A 17,942-nucleotide genomic window follows, 5' to 3' on the forward strand; every position below is an offset into this window, starting at 1 on the left:
ATTCAATCTAAAAGAAGGCAGAAAAGAAGAAAAGGAAAAAGAACAGATGGGACATACAGAAAACACAGTAATATGATAGACTTTAACCTAATCATACCAATGATGGCATTAAATGTATATGTTTTGAACATCTTAATTACAAGGCAGAGATGACCAGATTGGATTAAAAAAGCAAAACTCAATTATATACTGCTTACAAGAAACACACTTTAAACATAATGAAACAAATAGGTAAAAAACTAACAGATGGGAAAATGTATTCCATGCTAATACTAATCATGTAAAAGCCAGAGTGGTTATTAATAGCAAACAAAGATTTCAGAATAATGGCAATTAGCAGGGATATGATTTCATAAAGATGTCAGTTCAGCAAGAGGACATAACAATCCGTAACATTTATATACTTAACAAAAATTCAACATACAAGAAACACGAACTAATAGAACATTAGGGAGTACACAAATCTACAATTATAATCAGGAATTTAAAAATCTTAATGATTAGTGGACTACAAGACAGAAAATAAGCAAGGTTATAAAAGACTGGAAAAATGCTATTAACAAAGTTGAACTAATTGACATTTTAAGAAAACTCTATCCAATAACAACAGAATTCACATTATTTTCACATGTACGTAGAACATTTTACAAGATTGTATCTTGGGGCATAGAACATGACTTAGTGAGTTTAAAGATATTCATGTCATAAAAACATTTTCTCTGGTCACAATGGAATTAAATTAGAAATCAATAATCAAAAAATCTCTGGAAAATTCCCAAATGTTTGGAAACTAAAGCATACACTTCCAAATTCTAAATAACTCATGGGACAAAGAAGAAATCAAAAGAAAAATTACAGAGTATTTTGAACTGAATTAAACTGAAAACACAACATATCAAAACTTTTTGGTGACTGCTGCAGAAGCAGTATTTAGTGGGACATTTAAACCACTATGTGCCTATATTAGAAAATAAGAAATTCTCAAATAAATTATTTCAATTTCCACCTTAAGAAACTAGAAAAAGAGCAGATGATATTTAATGGAGACAGAAGAAAAGAAATAATAAAGACAAGTGTAGAAATCAATACAATAGAAAACAAAAAACAGTAAAGAAAAGTCAATAAAACCAAAATAATGGTTCTTTGAATAAATCAATTGAAGTGATAAACCTATAGCCAGAGTGATCAAGAAAAAAAGAGACACAAATTACCAATATCAAGAATGAGAGAAGAAATCACAGTGTCTTAAAGCATTGAAAGGATAATTACAACTTTATGTCAATACATTTCACAACTTAGATGAGATGGAAGAATTCCTTGAAAGATGCAAACTGCTAAAGCTCACTCAAGAGAAATAGATTACCTGAATAGTCCTATATGTGTTAAAGAAATTAAATGTGTATTCAATGCAGTTAAAAATCTTTCCACAAAGAAAATTCCAGGCCCAGGTAGCTTCATGGTTGAATTCTACCAAACATTTAAAGAAGAAATAATTCTAACACTATATGAACACTTCCAGAAAATTCAAAAAGAAGGAATACTTCTCAATTCATACTATGAGAACAAAATTACTCTGATACTAATAAGGGAAGAAAACTACAGACTCATGTCTCTTATGAACATATTTGTAAAAGTTCTAAACAAAATTTTAGCAAATCAAGTTCAACAATATATAAAAAGCATACATTGTGGCCATTGTAGTTTATCCCAGGGGTAGAAGATTGGTTTAATATTTGAAAACCAGTCAGCAAAAAGGAGCATATTAACAGATTCAAAAAGAAGAATCATATGTGCATCTCATTAGATACATAAGTAGCAGTGGACAAAATCCAAAATCCATTCCTGATAAAACTCTTAGCAAACTATAAATAGAAAGGAACTCCCTTAACCTGTTAAAGAGCATCTTACAAATTGACAGCTAATATCGTACTTAATGGGCAGAGACTCAATTCACTCCCTCTAAGATCAGGAAAAAGGCAACGATGTCTGCTCTCACCATTTCTATTCAACATTGAATTGAAGGTACTATCTAGTGCAATCAGGCAAGAGAAAGAAGAAAAGGCATCCAAATTAGAAAGGAAGAATTAAAAAATCTGATGAATTCTACAAAAAAAGTCACTAAATGTGATTTTACCAAGGCTGCAGAATATGAGATATTTAATTGTGTTATATTAAAATGTATTATATAACATGTTATGCACTATATATTATGATCAATTGTGTTTCTATACACTTGTGATGAACAATTAGAAATTGAAATAAATATCATATAATATCAAAAATATCTAATACTTAGAGATAAATCTGACAAAAGATGTGCAATACCTATATATTAGAAACTGTAAAATATTATTAAGGGAAATTAAAGAGCTAAATAAGTGGACTCAATATTGTTAAGATGTCAGTGTTTCCAAACTGATCTATAGAGTCAATGGAGTCTCAACAAAAATCTTAGCACATCTCTTTTTTTTTAGATATTAACAAGTTGATCTTAAAATTCAAATGGAAATTGCAAAGAATATAAAATAGCCAAAACAATTTTGAAAAAAACAAAAACAAAGTTCATGGGCTAAAATGACCTTTGTTCAAGGCTTATGAAGCTGTAGTAATCAAGACAGTGTGGCCTTGGGGTAGAGAGAGATGGATCAAAGTCAGAGTAGAGAATTTAGAAACATACTACGCTTTTAAGACATGATTGTTAACAAAGGTACAAGGCAATTCAGTGGAGAAAAAAATACTTTTAAACAAATGGTTATGGAATAATTGGATATCATATGCAAGAAAATGAACTTTAATACTTTGTGCAATATATAAAAATTAACTAAAGATGGATTCTAGATCTAATATAATACCTAAAATTATAAAATTGCTAGAAGAAAAAATATACAAGAAAATCTCTGTGACTGTGGGGCAAGCAAAGATTTCATATATGTGACAAAAAGCACAACCTACAAAAGAAAAGCTTGATAAACTGGACTTTATTAAAATTAAAATTCTGCTCTTCAAAGACACTGTACGAGAATGAAACCACACCCTGGGAGGAAATATCTGCAAAGCATACATCTGATAAAGGACACAGGGTTCGATCTAAAAACAGGCATAGAGTTTGAAAAGAAATATCGCCAAGAATATACACAGATAGCAAATAAACACATTAAAAGATGCCCAACATCATTATTTATTAAGAAAAAGCAAATTAAAACCATAATGAATACCACCACACACTGTTTAGAATGGTTAGAACAGAAAAGACTAACATATCAAGAGTTGATGCAGATGTGGAGGAGCCAGAACTCTTCTATATAAAATGGGGATGTAACTCAGTACAACTGCTTTGAAAACTGGTTTGGCAGTTTCTGAAAATGTTAAACATACTCTTACCATATGACCTGGTCATTGCGCTCCTAGAGAAAGGAAAGCCTATGTCTGTATGTAAACTTGTACATCACATGGATGTTCTTAGCAGCTTTATTTACAACAGCCAAAACCTAGAAGTAGCCCAGCTATTCCTCAAGAGGTGAATAAAGAAATTGTGTTATAGCTATGCAGTGGAATACTACTCAGAAATAAAAAGGAGTGTGCATACAACAACACAGATGAATCTCAAAATAATTATGCTGATTGAAAGAAGCAAGACACAAATAGTACCACTAACATAAAATTCTAGGAAATGTAAACTAATCTAAATTGATACAATGCAAATCCATGGTTGCCTAGAGAAGGGGGAGGGAGGGCGGGAGAGGGGCAGGAGGAGGGACTACAAACAGAAATGAGGAAAGAATGTGGTGGTGATGTCCAGCTGTAGACATAGGTTAAATGCCAAGGTACACTTGCATATAACCGGTTTATTGCATGTCTGTTCTACTCCAATTTTTTTAAAAGATGCTATATTCATTCTTTATTGTTCAACTAGTAATAAATTGTGATTGCAATGAAAAATTCTTAGAATATATGTAAAATGTTAGTTTGGGAGGCACAAAATTTCATGAAGCCATTTTTCTCAGTGATTCCCTTTGAGAACCAGTGTACTGCATCCAGACCTCAGGGTCACTACGCAGTTACCTTCTGGTTATTATTCATGGAGTGTTAGTCAAGCATTCTAGACAAACAACAAATTTCAAAATCTTTTTTCTTTCAATGTTATACAATAGTGATAAACACTTTCCAGTGCTCACTTTGATAGACTGTAAAGACACCTGAAATTGACTCGTAATCTTCCGAACTGTCTCCTTTCACATCCTCAGCAGTTAGTGCACATGTCCCAGAATTCTAAAAAGGAAGCACATTGAGGTGGTGTGTTGGCTGGTTGGGTTCCTGGCACTCCCATGAACTTTTTCATTCATACACAAAGGGGGCTTTTAGAGAGAAACTGTATATTTGTTTTCTGTGAAATAATTTGTTTTCTTTGATGCCAATGACATTTTTCAAAATTTAGGATGCAAAACATACTTCTGAACAGCAAGTGTTTGGGATCCCTGGAAATTCTGGATAGCAGAGATTCTTCATGAAATTTCTCTTTGAGGAATATTAAAAATTTGGGAGTTCCCCTGGTTTCTACTCTTGGGTTAAAGATTAGGCCAGAGATTGGGTCTCTACTTAAAGATTATTCCACAACTTTCTTAACTAGCGCATTTCAGTCCTAAAGGAGTGGAATCAACCTCTTTACAATGTATTTTACGTCCATCCTCATCTGGTCTTCCTCAGTTGCTGGTTGTCTCTAATTTCAGCTAAACTATATGATAACTGACGTAGAATCTAAAATAATCTTATTGGTCATTTTTGTTGCATTTAAAAAATGCCAGCATTAAGGAGATCTCCAAAGGTGAAACAAGGTGGTGGATACATAGACATCAGTGGACATCACCTTTCTTTTTTCTCCCCCTTTACAGTTATGTACATTTATGGCTTATAAGGAGCACATAGGGCTGATATTTCTATTTAGAGCCAATTGAGGCAGGTGGTTTCTCACTTTCTAAGGTAGCTATTAAATAGCTCTGTTTTTCAGCCCTGACTGCAATGCCCTTGGTTCGACTGGCATTTTTACATTTGTTTAGTTTTCATTTTTCCCAAAGTCAGAGTTCAGATTATATAAGCTAAGATCTTGCATAATACTCATTGAATTATTTTACCCTTTAAAAACAATACAAATATGTGCAACAAGCTAGCATATATAATATATATTATTTATATATGTTTTTAAATAATTGTTTTATAGGAAGCTATAAAAATTCAACATAAATTTTATCAATTATATTCCGTACCATATTTTTAAGTCATAAAATGCTGTATATATACATACACACACACACACACATATATATATACACATATATGCCCTACTGGTGTTACTGTAAAGTAATAGTTTTTATGTGTGAGTTGTGGTATAAAACTCAATGCTTGATAATCAGATTTCATATATTTTCTTTTTGCTCTTGGCTAGAATGATCCAGGTACTTGAAATATTTGTGACTTTTTTTCTTTTAAAGGTCAAAGTATTTAAACAATTTTACTTTAATAATGATCAGAGTCCAGTTCTACAGATAAGACAAAAAGGACAAAACTAAAGTTACTAGTTATAAAACTATTAACTAAAGTTGAATAAAATGTCAAATTATATTTAAGGTGCATGTGTATCTCTTAAACATTTTTGAACCTACCTTAGTCAGGGATCTTATACTTTTCACCTGGAGTCTTAAAATATCCTTGCATTTGGTCCTTTCAAGGTTCCAAATCTAATGATTTCAAAATCAAGTGATCATCAAGATTACCCTCGGTGGGCCTGGCTTAATCAGGTGAAAGCCCTTAAAAGAGGGTCTGGGTCTGTCCTGAGGTGAGAAACTATTTTGTTGGCTTTGAATAAATAAGCTGTCACAAAATAAGTGGCCATGTGGAGAAGCCCATGTGGCAAAGAACTGTGAGAGGTATTTTAGGAGCTGAGGATGACCTTGAGCAAGAAATTAAAACTCTGAGTTCTTTCTATATGGCAAGGAAGTGAATTCAGCCGACAATATGAGGGAGCTTGGAAATGGATCTTTCCCTTGTTAAACCTCTGATGATCCTCCTGACACTCAGACTGCAACTTGGTGAGGCCTGAAAGCAGAGCTTAGGTCAGTTTAGTTTCCAACCTACAGAAACTGTGAGGTAATACATGTGTGTTGTTTTAAGTTGCTAAGTCTGTAGTAACTTGTTATACAGCAGTAGGAAACCCATACAGTCCCCTTACTTCTAATTGCTTTCTTCTAATTTTTCTTTCCTGCTTCAGCTAACACGGGTTTTCTGAATGAAAATTTTGGTAGTATTTCTCCTCTGCTTAAAAGCCTGTAATGACCTTCTGTGGTCTAGAAGATGAAGTCTATACTTCCCAAATGTGTTCAGAGTCTTCATGGTTTGGCACTCACCTACATTTTTCTCTCCTTCTCTCACTTTTCTAGAGCATCCTGTGCTTTTATAGTTGAAACTACTACGTACCAAACACTTTTTCACTTTCATGCCTTCGTGCCTGTCCTTTTCCTTGGCTTACTTACCCTCACCACCCCTGGGTAGGCAGTAGGATTATTCACCAGTGTTCCTGTTCTCTTACTTCTGGGGATATTGTGGGATGGAACTTCTCTTCCCCATTAAAGCTAGGTGTGGCCATGTGACTCATTTTGGCAAATGAAAGCAAAGCAGAAGTGACAAATGTCTTATAGATCAAGACTTGAGGAGCTGGTGTGTGATTTACGAAATTCCCTTTTCTTGCTGTAGCAATTGGTGAGGCTCTAGGCAGTGGAGGCTCTGTCCGCCTGGGTTCCAGGGTAAGGAGACATGAACGTCTCCAAGCCAGCCTGACATGACAGGGTTTGTGAGCAACTATGAATCTTCGCTGATATAAACCACTAAGATTTGGGGATTGGGTTCCTGCAGCATCCCTGATGTTATACTGATCAATAGATCACTCCCTCTGGTCGAGATGTATGTCCTATAGACTCAGCTCAAATGTCTGACCTCTCTAGGCAGTGAAGGGTTTTCTTCTCTGTGTGCTGACAGATCTTAAATGTACCCTTTTATCTCTGTCGTATGTATCTCATAGATTGCTGTGAGGGTTACTTGAGTAAATATAGAAGGTGCTTATTAACAGTGGTTGGCATATTATAAGTCCTCAAAAAGAATTAGCTCTTATCATCATTACTGTTTTATAGCACTTCTTTTATTGCAGTTACTTTTAAAATACTTGTCTCCTTTTAGACAATGCTCATTTGGAGGGCAAGGGCTATGTCCTTGTACCATGGACACCTAGCCTAATGCCTAGAACAGAGAAGGCACTTCCTAAATATTTGCTAATAAATGTATACTTTCACCATTTATTATAACTTTGTTTAAGTTACAGTAGAAATCCCTATTTCTCTGTTTAGAACCATACTCCCAATGTGTATTTTGTTACTATAAATTATAGTGTATATAAGAAGGTTATGCTTTTCATTATTTTCATAGCTGTCGGAGAATAAAGGACAGATACTAGACTACATTTGAGATTTTAGTAGATTTGAATTCAATCTATGACCTTCGACATGTTATTTAACCCTTATAAGCTTTTTTTCCTCATCTGTAAAATGGATACCTACCTACTTCATGTGGTTGTCATAAAGAATTAAATTATTTTTGTAAAATAGCACAATACTTGGCACGTAGGAAAATAGTTAATAAGTTATTATTTTTTATGGTTTGACTTCCATATTTTGAAATAATAAGTTTAGTTAGCATCCATCATCTCATATAGATACAATGAAAAGAAAGAACAAAAAAGAAAAAAATTTTTTCTTCATTATTTGTTATTTGCCTTTTTAAACTTTTTACTTTGGGTAGAGGGAGTAGTTAGGTTTACTTATTTATTTTTAGAGGAGGTGCTGGGGATTGAACCCCGGACCTCATGCATGCTGAGCATGTGCTCAACCACTTGAGCTATACCTTCCTACTTATTTGCTGTCATTAGTTCTTCTTTTTACCTTTGGCTTTTCTTGGCTAGTTTGAACCACAAGTTTAGATGTCTGAAAAACTAGAAGTCTAATACTTCCCCCTTTATTTTTCATAGAAATGACCTGATAATTAATAATTTTTACCACATGTCTTGACTTTCATACTCTAATTGTAATATGAAATGATATTGTGTATATTTAACTATTTGAATTAGAAACAATACCAGATGGGCTCACACGTTACCTCTCATCTGTGAGGCCCGCTGTTGTTTATGACAGTGTAACCTAATAAAATCCTTTTCTATTAAAAAATAAAAAACAAAAAACAATGCCAGATGTTTTTGTTATCATTGTATGAGAAGTCCACTAATGTATTTAGCATTCTCAATATAATAAAATTCTACAAAGAACACTGTGCTTGTCCAAAGAGATGTTTGAAGTGAAAAGCATATCTTACATATCTTTCCTGCCAATATCACAGTTACACTGTTTCTATCTCAAAGAACCAAATATTATCTGTATTAAATCTAGATGCACCATTTTCTTACAGATCCTTGCATCTTTGAAGGTAGCTGCCAAAAATACTCTCAATGGGTAATCTTTAACTCATTCTAGAAAACCCGTTCAATTCTTTTAAAATGAAATTGCAATCTAGTTAAAACTAAGTATCCGTTTAAAAGCAGAATAGAAGAGTGAAGAAGATTAAAAAAGAAAACGGTCTAAAATGTGACTCATTCCTCTGGTTTGAGGTTTTAAAGAGACACACAGGGAAGAGCAGAATATAGATTTTTATTTCATGGTGAGTAAAAAATTAGTGGTAAAGTGGATACCATTTTGCATGAAATGTTCCAATTTCTTGAAAGAGTAATCTAAAAACTTATTTGGATCATTGTCAGCAAAGTTCAAACAAAGTTTCTTTAAAACATAGCTCCTAGTCTTTCCCCAAACTTTTCGTAGACCTACAGTGGTAGGATAAGGAAAGTATTTTGATACTAGAAGATATTTCCTCTGCATCGTAATGAAACTCCCAATTATCACAGTTCATTATTTCTAGCAAGATTTATATTCTTGTAGATGAATTTTAGTCCTTTTTTCTTATATCATGTTCCAAAATCAATTACAGTACTCTGAAATAGAAATGGTGGTGATAAATATTTGGAATTGATTTTTTTTCTTGTAAAATTTTTTAAAAGTTAGAAGTAGCCTTAAATGGTTGGGCCAATTTTAGATCTACTTGACTTTTAGAAGAAACTAAAATACTATGTTTCATCATTTATTATAATTTTGCTTTGTCACAGTTTTTCCTAGTACAAAGGGGGAATAGAGTTTACTGCTAACATAATTAAAAGTGATAGGATGGATGTTTGAAAAATATGGTTCTTACAAATTCTCAACTAAAATGACTTCGTGAAATACTGCTGGATCTGTTATTTTCATACCATGAAATTTCCAGATTAGAAAATTAATATATAGAATTGGCAATTATATATTTATTTGAGTACATACATAATGATATTTGATTATAGTGCCACTATCAGTAATATTTTCTGGTGCCAGAAAGGTTAACACCAAATATTTAAAAACCTGTTAATAAGTAACAATGTAATTGGCTTGTGTTCTTAGTACTTAATTGGGCTCATGTGAACAACAAAATAAGAACAAAAGCAATTTCTTTGGGGGCACATTATTTACCTTCTTTTTGTTAAAAGTAAATACTGCACAAGAAGAGTAATTTAGAAAAAAGTCTTTTATGAACAAAACATGTCATGTTTCAACTTTCTAACTCATAACAGCACCTGCATTTTCAGAGGTGTAAACTGTCAATCATGACAAAAGCACCGTATTCTACTATGGGGACAAGGTAGACATCACTGCCGTGACAGTCCCTTACATGGCGTGGGGTGTGTGATGTGCTGCGGTTTGGAAATCAGACAGACCTTGGCTTCATCCCTGGTTTCTCATTCTTGTTGTGTGGAACCAGCAAGTGACGCTGTGTCTCTCAGTCTCGGGGGTATCATTTTTAAAATGGTGATAAAAGCATTTATTTCCCAAGGCTGCTGTGAGGGTTAAATGAACCCTTGTGGAACATACTGCCTGCGACAGGATAAGCAATTAATACCTATCACTATTATTAGCACAAGTGCAGTGCTTTATACTTTTTACACTTTATACACTTTATGCTTTCTGTGCTTTACAAAGTACTTTCACAGTCTCCCATTTGAGATAATTAGCTCCTGGAAGAGGGCACAACTTTTATCACAGAACTACATGCAAGTATTTAATAAGCATGATTGCTACTGGGTTTGTTCAGATGAAAAAGCAACAAGATTATATTCCCCTTGCTTTGATATAAGATCACAATGTGTTAAAAGTACTTTTTTTTTTTTTTTTTAACTTAAATTGTTCCTGAATTCAAACCCTTTAAAGGCGTTTCATTCACCCTTGCCAGGCTTTATCCCACAAAGCTATCTTTTATCCTCTCTTTAGAAATGGGGAAGAGAAATGTGAAATAACTTCCCTAAGGCCAGAGGACAACCAACCCTCACTTGATGACGAACTGCTTGGAAGATGCTCTCTTGTCTAGCTCTTGATAAATCCTGAAATTTGCAAATCTAGTGGGTTAGCGTTTGAATGCACAGAAATGCAAAGCAGGTTAAGAGAGGGGTGCTGTGAAGCCTTTGGTGGGGGCCGTGCCATCCAGTCTTGGCTGTTTCTGCCTTTAATCTTCTCAGTGATCAGCAGGTGTTAAGTCCATTTTAAAAAGTACCCTGTAACCTCCAACCATAAGAAGATGAATAATGGTTTGGGGAACAGTTAAAAGCCCCATTACATGTGGAGCCTTTTTTTTTTTTTTTTTTTTTTTTACGAGATTTCCTGAAAACACATTTCACCCAAAGGTTGAGAGGTTTTTTTCTCTTGGTCTAGATGGAGTTAGGTTCTTGCCAGAAGGAAGCAGGGTAGTATTGGTAATAGTCTCGGAATGACCTAGGAGGACACTGTGCTGTAGGGAGTGTTTCTAGAGGCAGGAGACAGCTACTGCCAATCTTTTACACTAAACACGCTAGTGATGATGGTGGCCAGTTTGCATACTTAGCAAAGATGTCTGGGTTGCAACTGACTTCACTGTCAAATTTCAATTTTTTCCTGGGGACAAAAAATGTTCTAAGAGACTTCCGGGAAAGGGGGACATATGTGGAGCCACTGTTATTTCATTCGGCCTTATGCACATTGCTATTTATGAATGACTTCCTTTTCATTAGGTATTTAATTTAAAACAGAACTTGTGACTATAATAACCCCCTAACCACAAACTTGGAACATTAACCATTGGGAGGGGGACTCAAAAAGTCTTTCAATCACAAGACTATAATTGATTGTATGGCACATGAAAGAATTCTTTATTATTTTACAGGATAATTGTGAAAACATTATGAAAAACAGCTTCTACTGCTAAGTAAAACCTAACTTCCGTTTTTCAGAATTGCAATTTTTGTTGTAAAATTTTTTAACTCAATGCACATATTTCTTTTAATTTTTTGAGTAAGTTAGAAAGGGTCTTTAATTTGAGTGTTTAACCGGAAAACTTATTTGGAAAAGGGAAAGATAAAAGTATTAAAAAATTTCTTGTTCCTTTACAGATGGTTTCCAAATCTGAAGGCCTGACTTACGACAACAGTAAATGGAAAAGGGACAGTAAATGATTAATGGTCATAGGAAAGAAAGCACACTAAACCGAGTCATCAGTAAATTTCTATAACCCCCAAACTCTAACACTGTTGAAGAAAAATAAAAAAGTCATGGCAAATAACTCTTAACGGATTTACTAAACAATTTTATCCCCAGATAAAAATTAAAAGTGTTTCGTGGAACCATTCTGAGAGATTGTTTGAAGTGTTAGCAAAAAGGAACTGGTCTGTTTTATACTTTGTGGGGAAAATGTTCCTATTTTAGAATAGCATTCTGTGATTATTTTTAATAGGAAAATAAAAGATGGGTGACTTCTCCAGGAATCAATCTCCTCTCTTCTCCATTCTTGGTGTTTTGCAGGCTGATTAATTTGCAGAGGTTGAGTTTGATTGCTGCTGAAGTAGAAAGCATTATAGATTCTCCGTTATTCTTTAAGCCGCTTGGCTGAGGTCTATGGCTCTATCTCTATGTATTTATCCACCTTTCCACATGGTGCTCAGCACCGGAGCTCCGGGCCTCTCCTGAACATATTGTGAAAATCTATTGTGCTGAACTCTCAAGTCTGTTGGTTGAATAGGTAACTACTCCCCTATTCCCCAACCCCCAGGAGAGCTGTTCTGTGAGGTAAAGGTAAATGAGTCAGACAGAAACAGGCATTTAGAAAACAGTTTTGTGTGTATATGAAGGATGTATCCTGCTACATTTTGAAAGCAAAAAGGTGAGGGGGCAATGAAGGTCATAAAATTTATATAAATCATATAGCAACTGAACTAATTATGACTGAAAGAATACTTGCTCAGCATCTCAGGTGCGATATTCTTAAATGGTTGAATGGAAGAATTCAGTATTTCTCATCTTTAACCTCCCTGTATCCTGTCTTGGTTATGGTTGTTGGCTACTGATCAATCTGGGATAAATCTTTTTTTTCAGTTTCTAATAAACAGCTTATTCAGTGAACATCAATATTCTCTAAATTGCCTCTTTTCAAACATGTGAGAGAGAAATAAAGTCTAAAGCGTTGGTGTTTTTGGTCCAGTCTAGCTAGAAATGTTTTTGACAGATCAATTCTTTAATCAAGTATTTCTCTATTTTTGGAAATATTTCATCATCTAATAGTGGAATTATGATAAGTTCTCTGACTTTTAAGTGTAGGTATACTCAAAGTTGCATAAATGTACGTGTTGGAAAAAGCTCGGTAACATCTGTGTAGCTCCAAAGGTTAAGTTGGTTTAAATACAAACTCAGTCAAGTACTATAATATAAAAGCCTTTCAATATTCTTGATCCATTTTTTAGTCATTTGTTGATAACTCTTTGTACAGCTTGTTAGAGTGACTGTCAAAACCACTTTTAAAAAAATACAAACTATGTAAAGTCATGCCATTTAGAAGGATAATTCAGTTATAAAGTAAATATATTTCTTATGCAGAAAGAGATTTAAGCTTTAATCATTATAGTGATTTATGAATAATGAAAAATTGGAAAATTCTTCAATTGGTAGTTGTTTAAAATGTTATTTAATTCTTCATATTTTCTGAAATATAAGTATCGTAGTAAATACTTTAATATAGAGTCTGTGCATAAAATAATTTGAATTCTTTTCCAAAGCAAATCCAGAATCATATTGGTGAATCAACACCATTATTGCTACTGCAAACAGCTACTTAAAAAATCTGCTCCCAATTAACCTTATAGACAAATGAAAAACGGTCTTCTAAAAACGGACATATTTATTTCTGTAAATATGTAAATTCCTCAGCATTTCTACAATGTTGAAATAAACTGTTTTCCATCTATATTTATAGATTAGAGTTGGGAGCAATTTCTCTATCCTTTCCAAACAGCCTTGACTGCCTACTCTGAGTTCAAAACTGCCTTAAAATGTGTTATTTTTTTGGTATACAAAAGGCATTCTAAAATTGTATTATGCAATTATTGTGCTGAAAGAATGACCCTTGCCATGCTTTGTTTACTGAATGTCAAATTTTCATTTGTATTACAGCTGTGTACCACAGCAGTTTCGGTTTTGTATGAAGGGCAACTAATGCACAAAACAGTCAAACCACAGAACAGTAATTAGTCTGGAAAAGATCAAAGTGTGCTCTTCTAAATCCAGCCAATTTGCTCTGGGTGTGCAAAACCAATAGTCTTTCTTTTGCTAAGGTCTCTTATTAATTTTTGCTTTCGTTTGCTGCAGAGCAGCTGCTGTACTGTCAATCCAACATCCTGCTTAAAAAAAAATCCATTTTGATGCCACAAATGCAATTTCAATGGGTTTAGGAATAATAACCAGCTTTTTTTTTTTCCACCCCACTTCTAGGAGATAGAAGCTTGAAAGTTTGCAGCATCTGTAAAGTGAAAGAAAGCGACAGAAGGCACAGCACTGTTTGGATTTGCTGCTCTAGAAGAAAGCTGAAGAAGAGTGATCTGTAAATATTTCTGCTTTTAGTGCTTTTAACCAGCTTGATTCTTACCGCTATATGGCTGCTTCTCTCCGCTCCTCTTAATATGAGTTCTTTTTATCCTTATGGTCACATTGTGATCTTTCATAGAAACAGTGAGTGATCTAAATTATTAACTAAATTTAATCTGGCAGAAAACAACCAAATGAATCGTTCACATATTTCAGGCTGAAAACAGTAAAATCAGTAGTACCACTTGCTACTTTCTGGATGTCCTTTTTATTATTTTTGACTAAGGATGGAAGTAGCATTTGAGGATGATGAATAGACTTTAGCACAGGAGGTAAGTGAATAAAACTTGTGAAGGAGAGGAGTACAGCGTCATCAACTAGCACACGAAACATGACCTTGGAAAATGCACTAAGTGTGGAGTATGCGTTTCTCCCCTTTTCCACTTCTGTCATTTTTCTTATCAATGCTCTCTCTGGCAGAAAGTAGAGAGAGAAAAAAGCTGGTTAGTTCATTGATTCTTATTAATATGACAGCTTTTCTGTGCTTGTTACCTTGAACTCTGCTCAAATATTTTGTCTATATAATACATATTTATTTGTTTTTCGTAGTAAATTTCCTTACTCAAGCAATGGGTATTAATATATATTAGCTGAGTAAATATATTTTTATGTAACTAGTGTTGCAACAATTTCCCTGGCATTACAACAAACCATTTAAATTTGATTCCAAGTTATAGACCACTCCAAATACGTGCCAAATATTTGTTTTAGTGTCAATATCACTTGCTCACTAGACACTAAAATACAGCCAAACAAAACAAAAAGTGTAATGACACACAGAATGTGCATAATGAAAAGAAGCACATACAGTAATTTACAGTAATTGATTCATGAACAAATGTGTAATGTCCATGGAACTACCAAGTAGGTTTATTGTGGAAATGTTTTCAATGGAACAGGAATTTAGTGCTATTGAAAAGTAACAAAATGATCATACAAAGAAGTTACAGTATCTCTTTTTTCATAGGACAGGTACAAATCAGGCACAAACTCCTGATTTTACTCTGAACTAACCATGACATACTAAGTTGACCTGAGCTTCAGAGCACTTCATCTTTTCATTTATTAAAATTTGTTGTTACCTCTCTAGTCCTATAATGCATTCCATTCTTTTCCACTCATCTTTTTTGAGGGGCCAACTCTGAAGATGATAGTGTGATAGGAATACATCTGTACTAGAAATGAAATAAATATATTTAACCTACATTTACAGCTGCTATTAGATAAAGTGTTGAGGTTCAAATAATACCTCATTGATTACCTTTCTCCAGCATCATGTAGGACTTTACCTAAATCTCTCTTATAAGACGACTTGAAATATGGCATTTAGCAGATAAAATGGCCTCAGGGAAATGTGCATCCAATTTCATTTAGAAAATTATGAAAATCTTTGGAATGAGTCTTTTATTAAATTGAGGTACGATTGGTACACAACATTGGGTTAATTGGTACACAACAAGATAATGATTTGATATTTGTGTATATTGTGGAATGATCACAATAATCTACTTAACATCCATTATCATACATAATTACAGATTTTTTTTTCTTGTACTGAGAACTTTTAAGATCTACTCTTTCAGCAACTTTTGCATATGCAATACAGTATGGATGGAGATTTTTAAAGAAGATATTGGGGAGAAAGAGAAATTCTAGAAAATTCAATAGATTTTCTTCCAAGAAGAGAAGCTAATTTGTGAACTATTAATTGGTACTCATTATCAATTTATGTTAAATTATTGAGAGAATGGTTTAAAACTCTTGCAATAGTGATTGCCTCTGGCCAATGAAATAAAGCAAGAAAAGGATGTAAGAAATTCAAGGACTAGAAGGGAAGAGACAGAACACTTAAAGACAACTGACAGACTTAAAAGTAATGAAAGAATTCAGTGAGGTTGCTAGGTAGAAGACTAACAATAACAACAACAAAAATATCAACAGAGTTTTCCTATACTTGCACTAACCAATTAAAAAATAATGGAAAATATTCCTCTCATTATAGCAATAAAACTTGAAGTACCTAGTAAGTGACCTGACAAAATGTAGAAAACACTTACAGAAAAATATTAAAATTATGTTAAAAGACCCAAAGAAACTTTTATTTAATATGATCACAGCTTCTAGAAAAGAGTTAGAAATGTGGTAGGCTCTGAAGAAATATTTATTATTAAATATTAATTATGAATTAATGAGTGAATCTGAATAAATGGAGAGATATGCCATTGTCATCAAAGGAAAAGTTAAGATTGTAGAGCCCTCAATTTTTTTTATTCTTAATTTTTAAATAAATTTTTCTTTTAAATCATGTAGGAAATACAAAGTAGAATTACAAATGAAAAATGCAATAATATTTGGTTTTATTGTTACCTCTGTATTTACCTTTACTAGCACGTTTAATTCTTTATGCAGCTTTGAGTTTCTAGATAATGTCTTTTCATTTTTAATCCAAAAAACTCCATTTAATATTTATTGTAGCCAAAGTCTAAATGTTAACAAACAAAAGTAGAGGGACTTTTTCTGGTGTAGAATTTATGGGCACTCTAAAGCTGTGTACAGCAAGGTCAAAACATACTTCCTTGATTACCTGTTGATTCTTAATCTTGATTGGCTATTTTTTTTTTCATTCTTCCTGTTTTCAAGATTTTCTTTGTCTTTGAATTTCAGCAGTTTGATTATACTGTGCCTTGGTGTGGATAACTGAGTTTTTATCCTACATGGAGTTCTTGAGGAGCTTGGTTGTGTAGATTCATGTTGGTTATCAAATTTTGGATGTTGGCTCAATTCTTTCTTTCTTTTTTCTCCAGTGCAGTTCCAATATGGTAGGGGAAGCTGTAAGGAGAATAAATGGGATTGGAAATGTGGTATAAGGAAAAGCAACAGCAACAACTACAACAAAAATAAAATGGCAGCTGTGCAGATACTGATGATGACAGGGTACTATGAACCAACTGACTCACAAACAAGTGCCTGAGAGCCAAGAGGGGCAAAAAGAAATGACATGATTTTCAATGAACAGAAGCTAGTGAGGGATGAAATAAAGCCAGAAGCTATGGCTGATGGGCTTGATACTGATCACCATCTACGGAGAGCTTTCTGAACAAGATGAAATGGGATAAGCACAAAGGGAAAGTCTTGTTCTTAGGTCTAAAGACTCCATGACAAAAATGCAGTGTAAAGAGAAACGCCTTTACAATATCGCATGTGCAAGATTTAAGAGTTTAGTTAATTTAAACTCAGTATGAATTAACAGGATGATATTAACTGACCCTTTTCCTTCCCCAGATAAAGAAAAACAATCATTTTTAGGCTGCATTAATCAAGTAATAAAGTATTATCCTAGAAGCTGACAATTCTTAACTCTGTAAGCCCAGCCTTCTGACATTGATACTTAGCTCTCACAGCATTTCAGATTCAGTAGGTACAGTAGCTTTCTCTCCTAAAGTCTGCTGTTCTTGTATTTCCTGTCTGGGAAGTCCTGTCTTAGTAAATACTTCACTACCAATGAAGTTACTTATGCTACAAACCAAGGAGTCAAGTCATCCTATTTCAGGTCTTTCCCTGACCCTCATATACATCTGGTTTTCCATGTTTTTTCACCTTAGCCACTGTTCATCTCTCTCTCTCCCCAATACTATTGTGTTGTTATAGGCCTAATTACTCTACTTGACTGTCAAATAGTTTCCGTGCTTATCTGCCTTCAAACTTACATAGTTATCTGCACTATTTCTAGAGTATACATTCTAGAACACAAATCTAATCATACTTCCCAGCTCTAAACCCTTCAATAGGTTTTCATTCAGTCTTCCCATTGCCCATGTGCCCTACCCATAG

At 33.8% G+C, this 17,942-nt stretch overlaps 1 long non-coding RNA gene across 1 annotated transcript; it reads left to right on the top strand.

Annotated features, from left to right (window-relative positions):
* Positions 1-12,791: 12,791 nt before the first annotated feature.
* LOC116664234 lies at positions 12,792-16,505 on the top strand. The gene is made up of 3 exons (XR_004320634.1): positions 12,792-12,802; positions 13,841-13,845; positions 16,422-16,505. It is a non-coding gene; the product is annotated as an uncharacterized LOC116664234 (long non-coding RNA).
* The last annotated feature ends 1,437 nt before the right edge of the window (positions 16,506-17,942 follow it).

Source organism: Camelus ferus, chromosome 6 (genome assembly GCF_009834535.1).
Source record: "Camelus ferus isolate YT-003-E chromosome 6, BCGSAC_Cfer_1.0, whole genome shotgun sequence".
NCBI lineage: Eukaryota > Metazoa > Chordata > Mammalia > Artiodactyla > Camelidae > Camelus > Camelus ferus.